Source organism: Carcharhinus amblyrhynchos, chromosome 12 (assembly GCF_965287045.1).
Source record: "Carcharhinus amblyrhynchos chromosome 12, sCarAmb.v2.hapA, whole genome shotgun sequence".
NCBI lineage: Eukaryota > Metazoa > Chordata > Chondrichthyes > Carcharhiniformes > Carcharhinidae > Carcharhinus > Carcharhinus amblyrhynchos.
The window spans coordinates 88,814,532-88,833,542 of NC_137335.1; the positions used below are offsets into that span (position 1 = coordinate 88,814,532).

The 19,011-nt window shown below is 44.7% G+C and overlaps 1 protein-coding gene across 1 annotated transcript in view; it reads right to left on the minus strand.

The window, feature by feature from the left end:
- Positions 1–894, minus strand: part of LOC145351213 (protein-tyrosine kinase 2-beta-like) — a 100,267-nt gene extending 99,373 nt beyond the window's left edge. Inside the window, exon 1 of the mRNA XM_080200918.1 lies at positions 304–894. The gene's annotated coding sequence lies outside the window, so the exon portion shown is untranslated. The remainder of the gene's footprint in view (positions 1–303) is intronic.
- Positions 895–19,011: the final 18,117 nt, after the last annotated feature.

The following is a 19,011-nucleotide window of genomic DNA, read 5'->3' on the forward strand; positions in this document are numbered from 1 at the left end:
CCTTTGACCATTGGGGCGTCGCAAAGGGACAGAGTTGGTAAATTATAATTTAATCTCTCAAATGCTAAATTCATATTGCAATGTGAAAACAATGACCCCTTCTGCTTTTGGATATGAACTGATCTCCTAACCGTTCCACCTGACCAATGTTATCAATTTGAATGGTTGCCATTCGCGAGTTGGTGGGACAATCTGAGATTAATTCAAGAACACTGGTTATGTTCTGGGGACTACAAGTAATGGGATTAGATCCCTGCTCTCTGTCACTCAGTATAGATCATAGGTTGCTCTCAATGAATGTACCTCTCTCAATAAAGATGAACTCAGGAGTGAACTCCTCGTGCTGGTAGCTTGTGAGATCCGTACATGGCGAATGAATCGTTCTTCATCTGTTCCAAGTCACAAGGTCAGTGCTGGATGGCAACGATTTGGATTATCCTGAAATCTCTCCAGGAGTAAAATCGCCAAAAGCCCCAAAATGTAATCAATTATCGACAGCGCTCAACGTTTCTTCTCAGGATTCATTTCGTTCTTATTCCAGTCACTGTTATAGCTTGCTGGAGTTAATCCAATTCACCGCTCTTCTTCCCATCAGTAAGACACTGGTATTGATAAATGTGTGGATGATAAAGCCGAAATGAAGGCACAGCATTCACTGTTCCCAAGGTTAGGCAATCCAGGCAGGTCTGCACTCATGGTAGGTGTGGCTTCATTCCTTCGCAATGTGTGGGAAGCTTCACATCTCGTTTAGGCAGGTTTCACATTCCTCACAATCAGTTTGGACAGAAACATGTTCAGGAACCTCAGCTGCGGGAAGCGAAAGGTTCAGGCAGCCTGTTTACACAGTCATGTGGGATAATTCACTCATGCATCATCAACATGCTTCAGATAAGAGATAAGGACTGAAGAGTAGACAGGACTGGGTAAGCAGCCCAATCTCAGCCTCTCGATATTCCAGGCAGGAACATGCAATTGCCACAGACAATAGGCTTTGTCAAATCACAGACTAACTTGCCACCAATGATGCATCCAATGAAATTCCTGCATTAGGGATTTACATATCGGCTGTTGCAACAACCCCCAGCGAGAAAGCGAGGTTCTATAATTTCATTTGATTTATTGTCACATATTAACATAGAGTGAAAAGTCTTGCTTCTTGCAAGCTGTACAGACAAAGCATACTGTTCGTAGAGAAGGAAAGGAGACAATGCAGAATGTAGCGTTGCAGTCATAGCTAGGGTGTAAAGAAAGAGCATAATAAGAGCATAAGAACATAAGAAATAGGAGCAGGAGTCGGCCATCTAGCCCTTCGAGCCTGTCCCGCCATTCAATAAGATCATGGCTGATCTGAAGTGGATCAGTTCCACTTTCCCGCTTTCTCCCCATAACCCTTAATTCCCTCGCCTACCAAAAACCTATCTACCCGTGTTTTAAATATATTTAGTGAGGCAGCCTCCACCATTTCAACGGGCAGAGAATTCCAGAGATTCACCACCCTTTGAGTGGAGAAGTTCCTCTTCAACTCCGTTCTAAACCACCCCCCCTTATCTTGAGGCTGTGCCCTCTAGTCCTGCTATCCTTTCTGAGCGGGAGGAATCTCTCCACCTCTACCCTATCCATCCCCTTCATTATCTTATACGTCTCTATAAGATCCCCCCTCATCCTTCTAAACTCCAACAAGTACAGACCCAGTCTATTCAGCCTCTCTTCATAGTCTAACCCCCTCATCTCCGGTATCAGCCTAGTAAAGATCAGCTTAATGTAAGGTAGGTCCATTCAAAAGTCTGATGGCAGCAGGGAAGAAGCTGTTCTTGGGTCTTGGTTTGTGACTGCAGACTTTTGTATCGTTTTGCCAACAGAAGAAGTGAAAGAGAGAACGTCCAGGGTGTGTGGGGTCCTTAATTATGCTGGCTGCTTTGCCGAGGCTATATAGACAGAGTCAATTCAAAAGTCTGACAGCAGCAGGGAAGAAGCTGTTCTTGAGTCAGTTGGTATGTCTTAGTCTTAAATGTCTCAGACACCGGGTAAAATCAGTTCACTCCTGTCTAAACTGCATGTCTCACTTTTAAACATGACATAGAATATATTTGCATTTCTTTCATTATTAAACCTCCCAGTCTTTATCAAAATTGATTTGTGGGAATGTGGGTGTCGCTGGCAAGGCCAGCATTACTCTTGAGGAGGCAGTAGCGATTTCCCTTCTTTACTGTAGGTCCATCCAAGGTGCCATTCAAACGGGGCTGCTCTGCCCTGGATGGTGTTAAGCTTCTTGAGTGTTGTTGGAGCCGCAGCCATCTAGGCAAAGTGGGGAGTATCCCATCACACTCCTGACTTGTGCCTTGTAGATGGTGGACAGGCTCTGGGGAGTCAGGAAGTGAGGTGCTCACCACAGGGCTCCCAGCCTCTGACCTGCTCCTGCAGCTACAGTATTTATATGGCAAGTCCAGCACAGTTTCTTGTCATTGGCAACCCCCAGGATGTTGATAATGGGAGATTCAAAAATGGTTAGGCCATTGAATGTCAAAGAGCGATGGTTAGATTTCCTCCTCTAGTAATGGTCATTGCCTGGCACTTGTGTGTGGCGTGTTACTTGACACCTATCAACCCAATCCTGAGCGTTGTCCAGGTTTTACTGTACCAATGAACGGACAGCAAAATACTGTGCCATATAAAACCAGTATAGGGCTCCTGAACTGTAATTCCCCTAAAATGACGGCAGCGCAGGGATTATGAACACACAAAACTAGTGTGTTTGGGGTTAGGGGGTGAGGGGTTGTTTGAGAAGGGTGGTCTGCACTATAATATGTTGTGCAACCATTGAATTCATTTTAACACGGTGGGGGGGTGGGGGGTAGTTTTCCCATCCCGCCCCCACGGGAATCATACTGGGGGGGAGGGTGGGGGGGGCGCAGCATACAGAGGTTTATTGACCTGGAGGACAGATTTTCCAGTTTTGAGTTGAGCACAGCAGGAAAATCCCACCCAGAGCATTCGTGCATTTCTCCAAAACGGACGCACTGAGAAAGATTAGGTGATTTTATTGAACCCACACTCAGAGTTCTTACTACTGGGATTCAGCCTTGGGTTTGCACTCGGCTGCCCTCCACGCTCACCCCATCAACATCCCTTCCCCGCCCCAAATAAAATCCAGCTCTCAAAGGGAGTGAGGTTTTGCTAGTGTTACGACGAGACAGGTTTTGGGTTTGGAAGTGCTGGATGTTCGGACATTATTATGAAGAGATGAGAGCGCACAAAGACCCCAAACTAACAGAGCACAGTGAGAATAGATACTCAAACCAGCAAGTCGTTAAACTGATAAAAAGATACAACTAGGTAAATATATCGAGAATGTTCATGTCCAATCTCTCCTGAGCTCCCACCAATCCCTGACCTCTATTATTGCTCCACCTGCTGCACCCCCTCAGACACCATCAAACCTGTCACATTTCTCCCCCTCGCAGCTCTGAGTTCCACATTAACCCTCTTTCTCGCTCCACAGATGCTGTCCGTCCTGCTGAACTTTTCCAGTTTAGATCGGATGGCCTGAATGGCCTCTCTCTCGGGTGAATATTCTGTCCGCCTCACCATCGGATCTGGAGAAATAACTTCTTCTCCTGGGAAACTCCGGAAGCTTTGGATTCAGGTATGAAATCAGAGGGTATTTATTCCACACCAGGGCTGATGGGACTCAGGGACCTCTCTCTCCCCAAAACTGTTGAGAATTGGTCAAAGGATGTTAACAGATATGAAGCAAAAGTCACCGTAAAGTGACTCATTGGGTGGAAAATCCTGCCCACGCTCGCCCCAAGAGCGGAAAATCCTACCTGAGGTCAACGGATCTTTGCGTGGTCTATCCCACCCACCCCGATTCCTGTGGCAGGCTGGACAGTAAAATTCCACCACGAACCTTCACCAAGAGAAAATGGATCCAGACATTTCAAACCTGCTTGATGTAGGAGTGTGTTAGTTTGATGTTTGTTGCTATGGTGACCACATCATCAGTCGACCTCCCTGCGGGCCTTGGAGAACGAGCTCCCTTACTGAGCAAGCACAGACTTGGCCAATAGGAAAGGCCATGATGTGGAGACGCCGGCGTTAGACTGGGGTGGGCACAGTGAGATGTCTCACAACACCAGGTTAAAGCCCAACGTTTGTAGGAGAAGCCACTGGCTTTTGGAGCGTTGCACCTTCGCCAGGTGAAGGAGCGCTCCCCTCACCTGATGAAGAGTCAGTGCTCTGAAAGCTCGTGCTACCAAACAAACCTGTTGGACTTCAAGCTGGTGTTGAGATTTCTGACTGTGCCAATGGGGAAGGAGCAGCGGGAGTTTAAAATCAGCTGTCTGTATCCAGCCTGGCAATCAACGGACTCTGGGGCTTTGACCTGTGTGCTGCCATCACAGGAACGGCACTTTAATCACTGTATAAGTAACGGTAGATTGATCTCGGTGAGATTATTACATCTGTGCAATTTCCTTGTCACACAGAAGGAGAATGGGTTTAGGGTACAGAGTGGACATGAGCTAATGGGATAACATAACAGGTCTGAGGGTCTGAATAGCCTCTTCCTCTGATTACTAAATGTCCCAATATCAATGGTGTTTCATCAACATTATGAGGAAAATTGTAAATTAAATTAAACAATTCATAAAGACCCCAGTAGTACACAGAGCGGCTGCTTCTCTGTGACCCAGTTGGGACTTCAGAGAGTATTCACATGGATTTGGTGTTAAGTCTTGTCTAAACAGCCAGTCAGCGATCCGAGATGTGGGGGTTTTGCACAGGAGGAGAGAGGAGGTTGCTAATGAGATGTGAATATTGCAGTTATGTAATTTGATACAAGAGCAACTCTCCTCCTGTTCTCCACTCTGATGAAAAGCCATCCTGACGCGAAACATTGGTTCTATTCTCTCTCCACAGACGCTGTCCGACCTGCTGAGTATTTCCTGTTTCTATTTTAGATTTCCAGCATCTTCAATATTTAACGCTTATATCAATGACGTTAGCAGTGGTAAGTTGCTGATGGCTATATTGGGCTGTTATACTGTAAAGATATTTTATTGTAACTGCATTTTCAAAGATATCAAAGATATTTCATATGTCTGATTTTTCCCAACTTCCTGATCTTCATTTCCGTTCTCAGTCATTTCTGTCAGTCACCCAAAATCCCATTGTTGTTAGTAATCCCTGCTTTGCTCACACACGCACACATTCCCACTTCAAGTAGTCATCTCAGAAAAATACATTTGGCAAACGATTTGTTTTCAGAGTGTGGTTAACACTGATGGGTCCTCATTAATTACCATTCCTGGTCTTAGAATCATAGATTTCCTACAGTTTCAGAAGGAGGCCATTTGGCCTTTCAAGTCTGCACTGACCACAGTCCCATCCAGGCTCTATTCCTGTAATCCCACATGTTTACCTTGCTAATCCCCCTGACACTAGAGTCAATTTACAACATAGAACATAGAACACTACAGCACAAACAGGCCCTTCGGCCCACAGGTTGCGCCGATCACTTGTACACCTACTAAGCCATAGACCTATCTATAACCCCCAATCCCATTAGATCCCATATACTCATCCAGAAGTCTTTTAAAAGACCCCAGCGAGTTTGTCTCCACCACCACCGACGGCAGCCGATTCCATTCACTCACCACCCTCTGAGTGAAAAACTAACCCCTAACATCTCCTCTGTACTTGCTTCCCTGCACCTTAAATATGTGTCCTCTCGTAGTGACCATTTCAGCCCTGGGAAATAGCCTCCGAGAATCCACCCTATCTATTCCTCTCAACATTTTATAAACCTCTATCAGGTCGCCTCTCAACCTTCGTCTCTCCAGGGAGAAGAGTCCCAGCTCCCTCAACCTATCCTCATAAGGCATGCCTCCCAATCCAGGCAACATCCTCGTAAATCTCCTCTGTACCCTTTCAATAGCTTCCACGTCCTTCCTATAGTGAGGCGACCAGAACTGCGCACAGTACTCCAAGTGGGGTCTGACAAGGGTCTTATAAAGTTGCAGCATTACCTCCCGACTCCTAAACTCAATCCCTCGATTAATGAAGGCCAGTACACCATATGCCTTCTTGACCACATCCTCCACCTGTGAGGCCGATTTAAGAGTCCTATGGACCTGGACCCCAAGATCCCTCTGCTCTTCAACACAGCTAAGACTCCTACCCTTGATATTGTATTCACAAGAACACAAGAACACAAGAAATAGGAGCAGGAGTAGGCCATCTAGCCCTTCGAGCCTGCCCCGCCATTCAATAAGATCATGGCTGATCTGTCGTGGCTCAGTTCCACTTTCCCGCCCTCTCTCCATAACCCTTAATCCCCTCTCTTATCAAAAACCCATCAACCCGCGTCTTAAAAATATTTAGCGAGGCAGCCTCCACCACTTCAACGGGCAGAGAATTCCAGAGATTCACCACCCTTTGAGTGAAGAAGTTCCTCCTCAACTCTGTTCTAAACCACCCCCCCTTTATCTTCATCCCATTGGTCCTGCCAAAATGGACCACTACACATTTATCTGCGTTGAAGTCCATCTGCCACTTCTTCATTTAGCATGACCAATCAACCTAACCCACACATTTTTGGACTATGGGAGGAAACAGCAGCACCCGGAGGAAACCCACGCATTTCTCAAGAGAGAAATAAATTGATTAGGGATAGTCAACACGGTTTTGTGAAGGGTAGGTCGTGCCTCACAAACCTTATCGAGTTTTTTGAAAAGATGACCAAAGAGGTGGATAAGGGTAAGGCAGTTGATGTGGTGTATATGGATTTTAGCAAAGCATTTGATAAGGTTCCCCATGATAGGTTACTGCAGAAAATGCAGATGCATGGGATTGAGGGTGATTTAGCAGTTTGGATCAGGAATTGGCTAGCTGATAGAAGACAGAGGGTGGTGATTGATGGGAAATATTCAACCTGGAGATCAGTTACAAGTGGTGTACCTCAAGGATCTGTTTTGGGGCCACTGTTGTTTGTCATTTTTATAAATGACCTGGATGAGGGTGTAGGAGGATGGATTAGTAAATTTGCTGATGACACTAAAGTCGGAGGAGTTTGCAGAGGGACATAGATAAGCTGCAGAGCTGGGCCGAGAGGTGGCAAATGGAATTTAATACAGAAAAGTGTGAGGTGATTCACTTTGGTAAGAATAACTGGAGTACAGAATATAGGGCTAATGGAAGGACTCTTAGTAGTGTTGATAAGCAGAGAGATCTCGGGGTACACGTGCATAGATCCCTGAAAGTTGGCACCCAGGTTGATAGGGTTGTTAAGAAGGCATACGGTGTGTTAGCTTTTATTGGTAGAGGGATTGAATTTCGGAGCCATGAGGTCATGTTACAACTGTACAAAACTCTGGTGCGGACGCACTTGGAGTATTGCGTACAGTTCTGGTCGCCACATTATAAGAAAGATGTGGAGGCATTGGAAAGGGTGCAGAGGAGGTTTACCAGGATGTTGCCTGGTATGGTGGGAAGGTCTTATGAGGAAAGGCTGAGGTACTTGAGGTTATTTTCGTTAGCGAGAAGAAGGTTAAGAGGTGACCTAATTGAGGCATACAAGGTGATCAGAGGGTTAGATAGGGTGGATAGTGAGAGCCTTTTTCCTCGGATGGTGATGGCTAACACGAGGGGACACAGCTTTAAATTGAGGGGTGGTAATTATAGGACAGATGTCAGAGGTAGGTTCTTTACTCAGAGGGTAGTAAGGGCGTGGAATGCCCTGCCTGCAGCAGTTGTGGACTCGCCAACTTTAAGAGCGTTCAAATGATCAGTGGATAGGCATATGGATAACATTGGAATAGTTTAGGTTAGAGGGTCATTAGATTGGTTCCACTGGTTGGCACAACATCGAGGGCCGAAGGGCCTGTACTGCGCTGGAATGTTCTATGTTCTATGACACGGGAGAAACTGCAAACTCCACGCAGACAGTGACTCGAGGCCAGAATTGAACCTGGGTTCCCTGGCGCTGTGAGGCAACAGTGCTAACCACTATGCCACCGTGCTGCCCAATTGGTTCAAAGTGGGGGTCAAAGCCTCTGGGTCCCAAAGCGGCAGGAGCAAGTAGGCAGGAAGGAAGCATTTCCCCCTCGGAGTGAAGACAAGTCACTCCCAGCTCAGTGAGTGGGACTCTCTTCTCCCAGTCACAATATTCTAGAATTCCCATTCCAGGGGTGGAATTTTATTGGTCCTCACATTGCCTGTCAACGGCTGCAGTAGATGTGGAGAAGGAAGGGCCAGTAAGATCTGGGAGAGTCATCGAGGGATGGTTCATCGAGACACTCATCTAACTCACTCGATGGTTCATCGAGTTCATTTTGCTCTGCCTGACGGATATTCAAAGACTTTGTTTCCAATGCATTTTGAGGAAGAGTTCCAAAGTCTTAACCCTCAGAGAATGTTTTTCCTCATCTTTGTCTGAAATGAGCAATCCCTTATTTTTAAACAATGACCCTAGTTTGAGCTTCTCCCACAAGAAGAAACATTGTCTCCACGTCCACCGTGTCACTACCTCTCAGGATCTTTCATGTTTGAATCAAGTCACCTCTTACTGTTAAAGTCCAGTGGACACAAGCCCAGCCTGTCCAACCTCTTTTCATAAAACAACCCACCCTTTCTGGGTATTAATCAAATAAACCTTCCCTAAACTACTTCCAAAGCACTTGTATCTTTTCTCACATAAAACCAACACTGTACACAGTACTCTAGATGTACCTTTCATCCCTTGATTCAAGTCATTTATATAAATGAGATGCCAGCACTGATCCCTGTGACACACACCTCATAACATCCTGCCAACCACAAAAAGATCCATTTATAGAACATAGAACACTACAGTACAAACAGGCCCTTCGGCCCACAAGTTGCGCCGATCACATCTATACCTACTAAGCCATAGACCTATCTATAACCCCCAATCCCATTAAATCCCATATACTCATCCAGAAGTCTTTTAAAAGACCCCAGCGAGTTCGCCTCTACCACCACCGACGGCAGCCGATTCCATTCACTCACCACCCTCTGAGTGAAAAACTTACCCCTAACATCTCCTCTGTACTTGCTTCCCTGCACCTTAAACCTGTGTCCTCTCGTAGCGACCATTTCAGCCCGGGGAAATAGCCTCTGAGAATCCACCCTATCTATTCCTCTCAACATGTTATAAACCTCTATCAGGTCGCCTCTCAACCTTCGTCTCTCCAGGGAGAAGAGTCCCAGCTCCCTCAACCCATCTTCATAAGGCATGCCTCCCAATCCAGGCAACATCCTTGTAAATCTCCTCTGCACCCTCTCAATAGCTTCCACATCCTTCCTGTAGTGAGGCGACCAGAACTGCGCACAGTACTCCAAGTGGGGTCTGTCAAGGGTCTTATAAAGACTGTTTATGCCAACTGTTTCCTTTTAACCAGCCAATCTTCTGTGCCAATATGCTACCCGCTACACCCTGAGATTTTATATCTCACAATAATCTTTCATGTGGCACTTTATCAAATGCCCTCTGGAAATCCAATTCAGTACATCCACTGGTTCCCCTTTATCCACAGCATATGTTACATCTTTAAACATCTCAATAAATTGGTTAAATGTGATTTCCCTTCCACAAAACCATGTTGACTCTGCCTGACTATCCTTGAATTTTCCAAGTGTCCTGCTATAACATCTTTAATAACACCTTCTAACATTTTTGCCATGACAGATGTAGTTCCTCGCTTTCCATCTCCCTCCCTTTTTGAACAAAGGAGTCATCCAGCCCACAAAGTTTGCAAAGAGATAGCAACAGGTGAACCGAGTGGGTAAGAAGATGGCTGGTGGAGTATAGCGTAGGGAATTATGAAGTATTTCACTTACAGCAAAAAAAAAGGCCAAATATTTTTTAAAAGGTGAGAAATTTGTAAGTGATGAGCAGAGAGAGTTGGGCGTGTCATGCTAAGAAGCCAGAAAATTCCCATGCAGTTACAAGAAATTAGGAAAGCAGATGGAATGTTGGCCTTTATTAAATGGGGACTGGAATCTTGCTGCAATTGTACAGGGTGTTGGTGAGACCACATGTGAAATACTGCGTGTAGTTTTGCTTCCAATATTGTATTGAAGGCGGTACAGCAAAGCTTCACTTGATTGGTCCGTGGGATGAGAGGGTTGTCCAATGACGAGAGGCTGATTTAGTTGAGTCTTTATTCTCTGGCGTTTAGACGAATGAAAAGTGATCTTGTTGAAGTGTACAAAATTCAGAAGGGGCTTGAAAGGGTTAAATGCAAGAGGTCCTTTCCCCTGACTAAGGAATCTTGATGTGGAGATGCTGGTGTTGGATTGGGGTAAACTCAGTAAGAAGTCTCACAACACCAGGTTAAAGTCCAACAGGTTTATTTGTTAGTAAACCCATAAGCTTTGGGGGTTTGCCCCTTTGTCAGGTGAGACTCACAAAAGGGGCAAACCCCAAAAGCTTATGGGTTTACTATCAAATAAGCTGGTTGGACTTTAACCTGGTGTTGTGAGACTGGTCACTGGGGAATCTTGACCACAGGGACAATGTGTCAGGGTAAGGGGCCGATCATTTAGGACTGAGATGTGGAGAAATATTTTCACCCAAAGGCTGTGAGTCTTTGGAATTCTCTCCCTCAGAGGATTGTGGATGCTTCTCTCAGGGGTAGATTGAAGGCTGGAGTAATTCATTTTTGATCTCAGGGAATTAAGTGGGGAGGAGCTGGTGGAAATATAAGTGAAACCATAGATTCGCTATGATCATACTGAATGAGGGTGTGGTTTATTCCTGCTCCTGTTGATCTCATGTTATTCAAACCTTCTAATGGAATCACAACATGCCACACAGCATTGAAACAGCTCGTCAGGTCAGAGCATCTCTTTTCACACAAGCCCTTCATTTAATCCCATCTCCCGCTCACTCCTCATAACTTTTACACAGGCCAGAATATAAACACAGAGTGCAAATGAAACTCCTCCTGGCAATGTGTGAATTGCTCAGCAACTTGCTACAAGAAGCAACTTCCTCATGAATCGCAAATTCAACCGCACGTTGTGAAGATTTTTACAGTTCTGCTATTAACTTTGAAGAAACCACATCTCACACTGAACCTCGTTGTTTCCAGCAGTTTGCAGCATTGCCACATTAACTGCCCATTCAATTCCCACCTCATTATCATCAGCTCAACTAACCTTTCAATTATGATCGGCAATTAACCTCCTTTACCCAGAGTGTAAAAGGATGAAGACTCAGACCTTCAGCTGCCGAATTGGATTTGGAGATTCCGGTCAATTTTAACTGTTTTCTCTCCACAGCTGCTGCCAGAAATCTATCCAGCATTTTCTATTTTTATTTCAGATTTCCAGCATCTGCAATATTGCACTTTTATTTCAATGTTCTTACTTTTCCATTCTGTCTCTTTTTGCCTTTTTTTAATCCAAAGTTTCTTTTGATCTATTTCTCTTGGTACAGTTAATTTCTCACTGAATTCACCCACTCAAACTCATCCTCATTTTCATTCCTTCCTTTAGAGTCATAGGGGTTTACAGCATTGAAACAGGCCCTTCAACCCAACTTATCCATACAGCCCTTTCCTTCAAACCCCAAAACTAGTCCCAATTGCCCGCATTTGGTCCTTATCCCTCTCTATCCATCGTACCCATATAACTGTCTAAATTTTAAAAGACAAAATTGTACCCACCTCTACTACTGCCTCTGGCCGCTTGTTCCAGACACTCACTACTCTCTGTGTGAAAAAACTGTCCCTCTGGACCCTTTTGTATCTCTCCCCTCTCACCTTAAACCTATGCCCTCTAGTTTTAGTCTCCCCTACTTTTGGGAAAATATATTGACTATCTATCATGTCTATGCCCCTCACTATTTCATAGACTTTTATAAGGTCACCCCTCAGCCTCCAACGCTCCAGAGAAAAAAGTCCCAGTCAATCCAGTCTCTCCTTATAACTCAATCCATCAAGTCCTGGTAACATCCCAGTAAATATTTTCTGCACACTTTCTATAATAGTGTGACCAGAATTGCACACAGTATTCCAAGTGTGGCCTTACCAATGTCTTGTACAACTTCAACAAGACGCCCCAACTCCTGTATTCAATGTTTTGACCAATGAAACCAAGCATGCCGACTGCCTTCTTCACCACTCTGTCCACCTGTGACTCCACTTTCAAGGAGCTATGAACATGTACCCCTAGATCTCTTCGTTCTATAACTCTCCCTAACGCCCTACCATTAACTGAGTAAGTCCTGCCCTGGTTCAATCTACCAAAATGCATCACCTCACATTTATCTAAATTAAACTCCATCTGCCATTCGTCAGCCCACTGACTCAATTGATCAAGATCCTGTTGCAATTGGAGATAACTTTCTTCACTGTCCACCATGCCACCAATCTTGGTGTCATCTGTAAACTTACTAACCATGCCTCCTAAATTCTCATCCAGATGACAAATAACAGAGGACGCAGTACTATATATCCTGACTTGGAAATAAATCACCATTCCTTCACTACCACTGGGTCAGAATCCTGGAACTCACTCCCTAACAGCACTGTGGGTGTGCCTACACTATATGAACTGCAGCAGTTCAAGAAGGCAGCTCGCCATCATCTTCTTGGAGGTCAACTAGGAATGAGTAATAACCGCTGACCGAGAGAGCGAAGACCATATCCTGTGAAGGAATAATTAACATTCTTAATCCTATAATCTAATTGGCTAAGTATACTGTTTGATTATTTACTAACGTTCCGAATGCTGCTTTGTGATCAGTTCATATTTCCAGAAATTGTAAACAAGGAATTTGAAAATCTGGACATGTTGTACATCACAAGGTTCCTCGTTCTAATAAAACTTCACCATCATTTTTCATTGTTGTGCCCTTTCACTGAATCTCAGGATTGTTCCAGTGTAGAAGGCAGCAACTCCAGTCAGTGCCAGTGCCCCACCTTCTCCCCAGCCCTACATGCAAGAACATACAAAGGGTCATGAAAGCCCAGTCCATCACTCAAACCAGCCTCCCACCCATTGACATTGGAAAAGCAGCCAGCATACTTAAGGACCCCATGTACCCTGGACATTCTCACTTCCACCTTCTTCTGTCGGGAAAAAGGTACAAAAGTCTGAGGTCATGTACCAACTGACTCAAGAACAGTTTCTTCCCTGCTGCTATCAGACTTTTGAGTGGACCTACCTCGCATTAAGTTGATTCCTTCACAGGATATGGTCATGGCTCTCTCAGCGGTGATTGCCCATCCCTAGAGAAGGTGATGGCGAGCTGCCTTCTTGAACTGCTGCAGTTCGTATAGTGTAGGCACACCCACAGTGCTGTTAGGGAGTGAGTTCCAGGATTCTGACCCAGTGGTAGTGAAGGAATGGTGATTTATTTCCAAGTCAGGATATATAGTGCTGGGTCTACTGTTATTTGTCATTTATATTAATGATTTAGATCTTTCTTTACACGCTCGTACATTCTGCACTCTCTCCTTTCCTTCTCTGTGAATGGTATGCTTTGTGTAGAGCGCAAGAAACAATATTTTTCACTGTATACTATACATTTGACAACAATAAATCAAATCAAATTCTCACACTTAGCAAGTTTCTGTTGAAATCCTGGGTAGAATTTTGCCAGGATTTCCTGGCAAGGCATCACCTCGACTGGAAGAAGCAGAGGGCAGTTCGCCAGCGGCATTGCCCAGCTTTGCCACCGTGTTTATGGAGGTAAGGGACGGGTCCCATGAGATCACACTGACGGGGTGCACTCATTTTAAAAGATTGGGGCACCCATTTTAAAAATAAAAATAGTTACACTTCCCCTCCTCTTCTGCACAGAACTCATCCACAACCCCTCCCTCCGCCCCACCGACATTCCTGGCTCATCCCCATGGAATCCACTTCCCACCCCCACGGTCTCGTCTCCGAACTTTTAAAGCTGGGGTTCCTGTTACGTTATGAGACGGGGACAATTGGTCCCACTGTGTGGAAGCCGGTTCGAGACTCCCGAGCGATTCTCTGCCCTTCCCATCCTCAGAAACGGGAAGCGGGAAATCCCACTGTCCAGCTCAGCCGCAACTTCTGTTCCCACACAAACCGAGGAAGACATCTGGCATTCACCTGGTTTTTATCAATCTAATTTAAGTGTTTAGTTCCTCTGACACCTAAGTGAAACCCAACACTCTCTATATTTATCCTTATTGCTATTTCGCATTTTTAAACTCGACTCTTTCAGAATAAGAGAACTCTGTTCCCAGTTTCTGAAATATCACAGCTTGTTATGTCTACTAGTAGACAAGTTTCAAAGGGAGCTAAAGGATTGGCATTTGCATTTGATAAGCTAACCATGCTAGTGGAGTCATTGAAGGAAGTTCCAAGTTGTCCTGTCTGATTAAGTCCTTACAAAAAAGTTACCTTTGTCTCCGAAAGACTGTATGTCACTGAGGGTGTTGCAAATAATGAAGTAAAGAGGCATCATGATGAAAGAAGTACTGATAAAACACTTCCTTCTTGAGACAATGGCTTCTCAAATGTAACAGCCTCAACATAAATAACACCCTTTCAATCCACAGTAGCTGAGGTTATGTTGGACCTGTACAAAACGTTGGTTAGGCCACAGCTGGAGTATTGTGGAAGGACGGGACTGCAATGTAGAGCGCCGTTCGGAAGGCAGTTCCAGGATTTTGACTCAGTGACAATGAAGGAACGGCCGATATATTTCCAAATCAGGATGTTGAGTGATTTGAAAGGGAACATCCAGTTGGTGATGTTTCCCAGATATCTGCTGCTCTTGTCCATCTGGTTGGAAGTGGCTGTGTGTTTGGAAAGTGCTGCCTAAGGAATGTTGGTGCATTTCTTGCCCTGTATCTTGTACACAGTTGCACATCCTTGTTTTCAAATCCCGCTGTGGCTCAGCTGTACCCTTTCTCTGTAATTGTCTCTAGTCCTACAAACCTCTGAGAAAACTGCACTCCTCTAATTCAAACCTCTTAACCCTACGAAGAAAATTAAAGACAGCATCAAACTTGAAGAAGAAGCATTTCATTGCACCAAGTTAGGTGGCAAAAGATTGGACAGAATATAAGAAACAGCAAAGAATGGCGAAAAGGTTAATGATGTGGAGATGCTGGCGTTGGACTGAGGTGGACAGAGTAAGAAATCTCACAGCACCAGGCTAAAGTGCAACAAGTTAAAGTCCAACCACTCACCTGTTGAAGGCACAGTGCTCCAAAAGCTCGTGATTCGGGATTGGACTTTAACCTGGTGTTGTGAGATTTCTTACTGTAAAAGGTTAATAAAGAGGGAAGTTTGAAGTATGAGAGAATGTTAGGTAAAAAAATGTGAACAAAAAGTGAGCCTTACTCCTATAGAAAGTGAGTCTGAGGAATTGATAGTGGAAAGTAAGGAGATACCAGATGAATTGAGGAGATATTTTACATCATTCTCCACCACAGAGAACACAATTGGCATCTCAGAAATAGTTGAAAATCTGGAAATGGAAGGGAGGGAGGAACTCAGGTAAATTACAGACAGCAGGGAAGTGGTAGTGGGCAAACTGTTAGAGCAGCGGGATATTGTCCTAGATGCTGAGTACATGGCACTTGGAAGAACTTTGATGAAAATGGACGGAACTATATTTGTGGTGTGTAATATCTTCCACAGCTGCTCCTCTTTCTGTTTCCTGTTTGACATCACATTACTTTACTTCCGTTTGCATACATCACTGCAACAGGACTCCACAATGAGCCAATATGAACAAAAATAAATACATAACACCAGGACCTTAAAATAAATGTCTGGGAATAACTTGATGCATTCAGGGGAAGCTTCATTGGTTTGAAAAATAGCATACATAACTCCGTTATTCGAGAGGGGAGGGAGATAGAAAGCCGGGAGCTACAGATCAGTTAGCTTAACTTCTGCTGTAGGGAAAATGACAGAAGCTATTATTAAATGAGCGATAGTAAGCAGGGCAGTTAGATAAATTCAAGCTAAGCAGGCAGAAGCAATATAGATTAATGAAAACGACATCTTGTTTAACCAATTTATTGGGGTTTTTTGAAGGAGTAACATGGGAGGTGGATAAAAGGGGGTTGGATGTATTAAACTCTCCAAAAGACATTTGATAAGGTGTCACATCAAAGGTTATTGTGAAAATAAAAGCTTGTGGAATAAGGAGCTACATATTGGCATGGATAGATGGACGGCAAGGTGGCCAGTGGTCAGCACTGCGACCTCACAGCGCCAGGGACCCAGGTTCAATTCCCAGCTTGCTTCAATGTCTGTTTGGAGTTTGCACATTCTCCCCACGTCTGCGTGGGTTTCCTCCAGGTGCTCTGATTTCCTCCCACAGTCCGAAAGGCATGCTGGTTAGGTGCATTGGCCATGGCCAATTCTCCCTCCGTGTACCCGAACAAGCAGAGTGGCGACTAGGGGATTTTCACAGTAACTTCATTGCAGTGTTAATGTAAGCCAACTTGTGGCACTAATGAATTTTTTTTTTAATTTTAATGTTTAATTTTTAAAAAATTGATACAAGTTTGGACAGGCTAGACCTGCAACAGCTGGAGTTTAGAAGAGTAAGAGGCAATCTGATTGAAACATATAAGATCCTGAGGTATACTGACATGTTGGATATGGAGAAGATATTTCTCCTTGTGGGAGATTCTAGAGCTAGGAGTCACTATTTAACAAGGTTGACTTCCCATCCAATCAGCATCCTTTTCTTCTGCAGTACAAATTGTCATGATAATTTGAAATTTGCCATTCTTTCATTTGTCCTGATGAGTTAAGGTGAAAAACTTCAGCAGCATGTCTCTTTTTTTCAGCAAGGTTCTCGGAACACATTAGCCACCTCTGGCCTGTGTGTGGATCAGTGCTGTACGTGTTGGGGAGTGGGCTAAGAGTGGAACGTAAACTCACAGCTGTCAGGGTCAGGAGGGGAAATGAGTTGGAACTCAAGTGCAGGCTGCTTATCTACTGCATGCAGACTCCCAGAGAGACTGAATGGCAGCTGAGCCTTTGATTCATCACTTGTTTGGTGTGGACTGATCTCATCCCTTCAACACATCAATAGCCACCATTGGACAATACCAAATTCTTCTTGGCTGCTGCTACATGATTGACTTGAATAAGCACTAATCCTTTGAGTTGTGAGCAAGACTAATATTTATCAATGGCAAAGTCACAGCCTGTTGGCCCCTTTCTGAGAAAGCTAGCACGAGGGGGCATGGCTTTAAATTAAGGGGGGGTAGCTACAGGACGGATGTCAGGGGTAGGTTCTTTACCCAGCGGGTGGTGAGGGATTGGAATGCCCTGCCTGCTGCAGTTGTAAATGCGTCTAGTTTGGGGGCGTTTAAGAGATCTCTGGATAGGTTTATGGACGAAATGGGATTGGTATAGGCTAGTGGGTCATTGTTTTTGTAACTGGTCGGCGCAACATCGTGGGCCGAAGGGCCTGTTCTGCGCTGTAATGTTCTATGTTCTATGTTCTATTTAAAAGTCAACCGTGTTGGTGTGGCATCAGAGTGCCACGTAAGCCCAGACTGGGCAAGGATGGCAGGTTTGCTTCTGTAAAAGACATTGGCCAATCAGCTGTGTGTTTTACAACAATTCAACCGCTTCACGGTCACTCTTCCCGAGGCCGCAATTTACCGAAAGCCTAACTCAAATTCTCAAACTGCCCATCTTGTGGTTTGAACTTGGGATGTGCGGCTCACTGGCCCAGGCTCTGGATTACTAGCCCAGCAAACGTAACTCCCCTTGGTCTGCAAATCAGACCACCAGTCAGAACTGGAGTTCATATTTGAAATGGGCGCACCCCCAAATCGGAAATGTGAAACTGCAGAAAAATGAGGAACTTTGATCATCTCGCCAACGGAAAGAACAGAAGGGCTTTTTCTCTTGGCACAAGCTTGCTCAGAGTTCTGAAATGTAGTAATTTCCCACCAGGAGCTGTAAAACAGTCTACACTCGGAGACGTGACTGTTTCCTCAGCAGTTATAAGTTCAAGCTTGCTACAGAACTTGACAAATGCACTTGCAGCGAACCGTGTACTGGCTTGTCTGTCCGTCACCTATTCTCAGTGAGAGTTTTCATTTCCGTAATTGTTGAAAATTGTACAATGTCAAATTAAACTGATCTAATCTATTCAGCAATGGTTATTTAAAGCCTACAACAATAAGCAGAACCTCGATAAAAATATCCTAATTTCCAGAACCAACACCGCTATTTAAAGAAACGGTTTCCATTTTTATAACATTCTTCGCAGATCAGGATGTTCCAAAACTCTCTGCTGTCAATTAATCAGTTATTCTTGAGTGTAGTCGTATAGGATTGCAGAGCAAGATTCCACAAAGAGGTGTGAAATAAATAGCCAGAGAACCTCTTTTCTTGATGACAGTAAGGGACAAATATTGGCCAGGACACGAGGGAGAACTTCCCTGCTCCCTTTTTCAGAGGTGTCACTGGAGAATTTGTATTGACAGGGTAGACAGGACCCTGTGTTCAATCTCACAACCATTTTGGGAATTGGGATCGAAACTCACAGCAATAAAGGCCAAATACTGCAGATGCTGAAACAATCTCCACAGATACCATTGGCAATGCGATGGCACAATGGGTTAGCACTGCTGCCTCACAGTGCCAGGGAATCAGGTTCAATTCCTGGCTTGGGTCACTGTCTGTGTGGAGTCTGCATATTCTCCCCGTGTCTGTGTCGGTTTCCTCCCACAGTCCAAAGATGTGCAGGTTAGATGCATTGGCCATGCTAAATTGACCCTTAATGTCAGGGGGATTAGCAGGATAAATATGTGGGGTTATGGGAATAGGGCTTGGGTGGAATTGTGGTCGATGTAGACTCAATGGTCCAAATGGCCTCCTTCTGCACTGTAGGGATTCTATAGATACTCTCAGACCCTCTGGGTTTTTACAGCATTTTCTGTTTTAGTTTGAAACTCGCAACCTTTGGAATCACGGACAAAGAGAGTTACCCATCAAATCGATCTTGGGAATTAACCC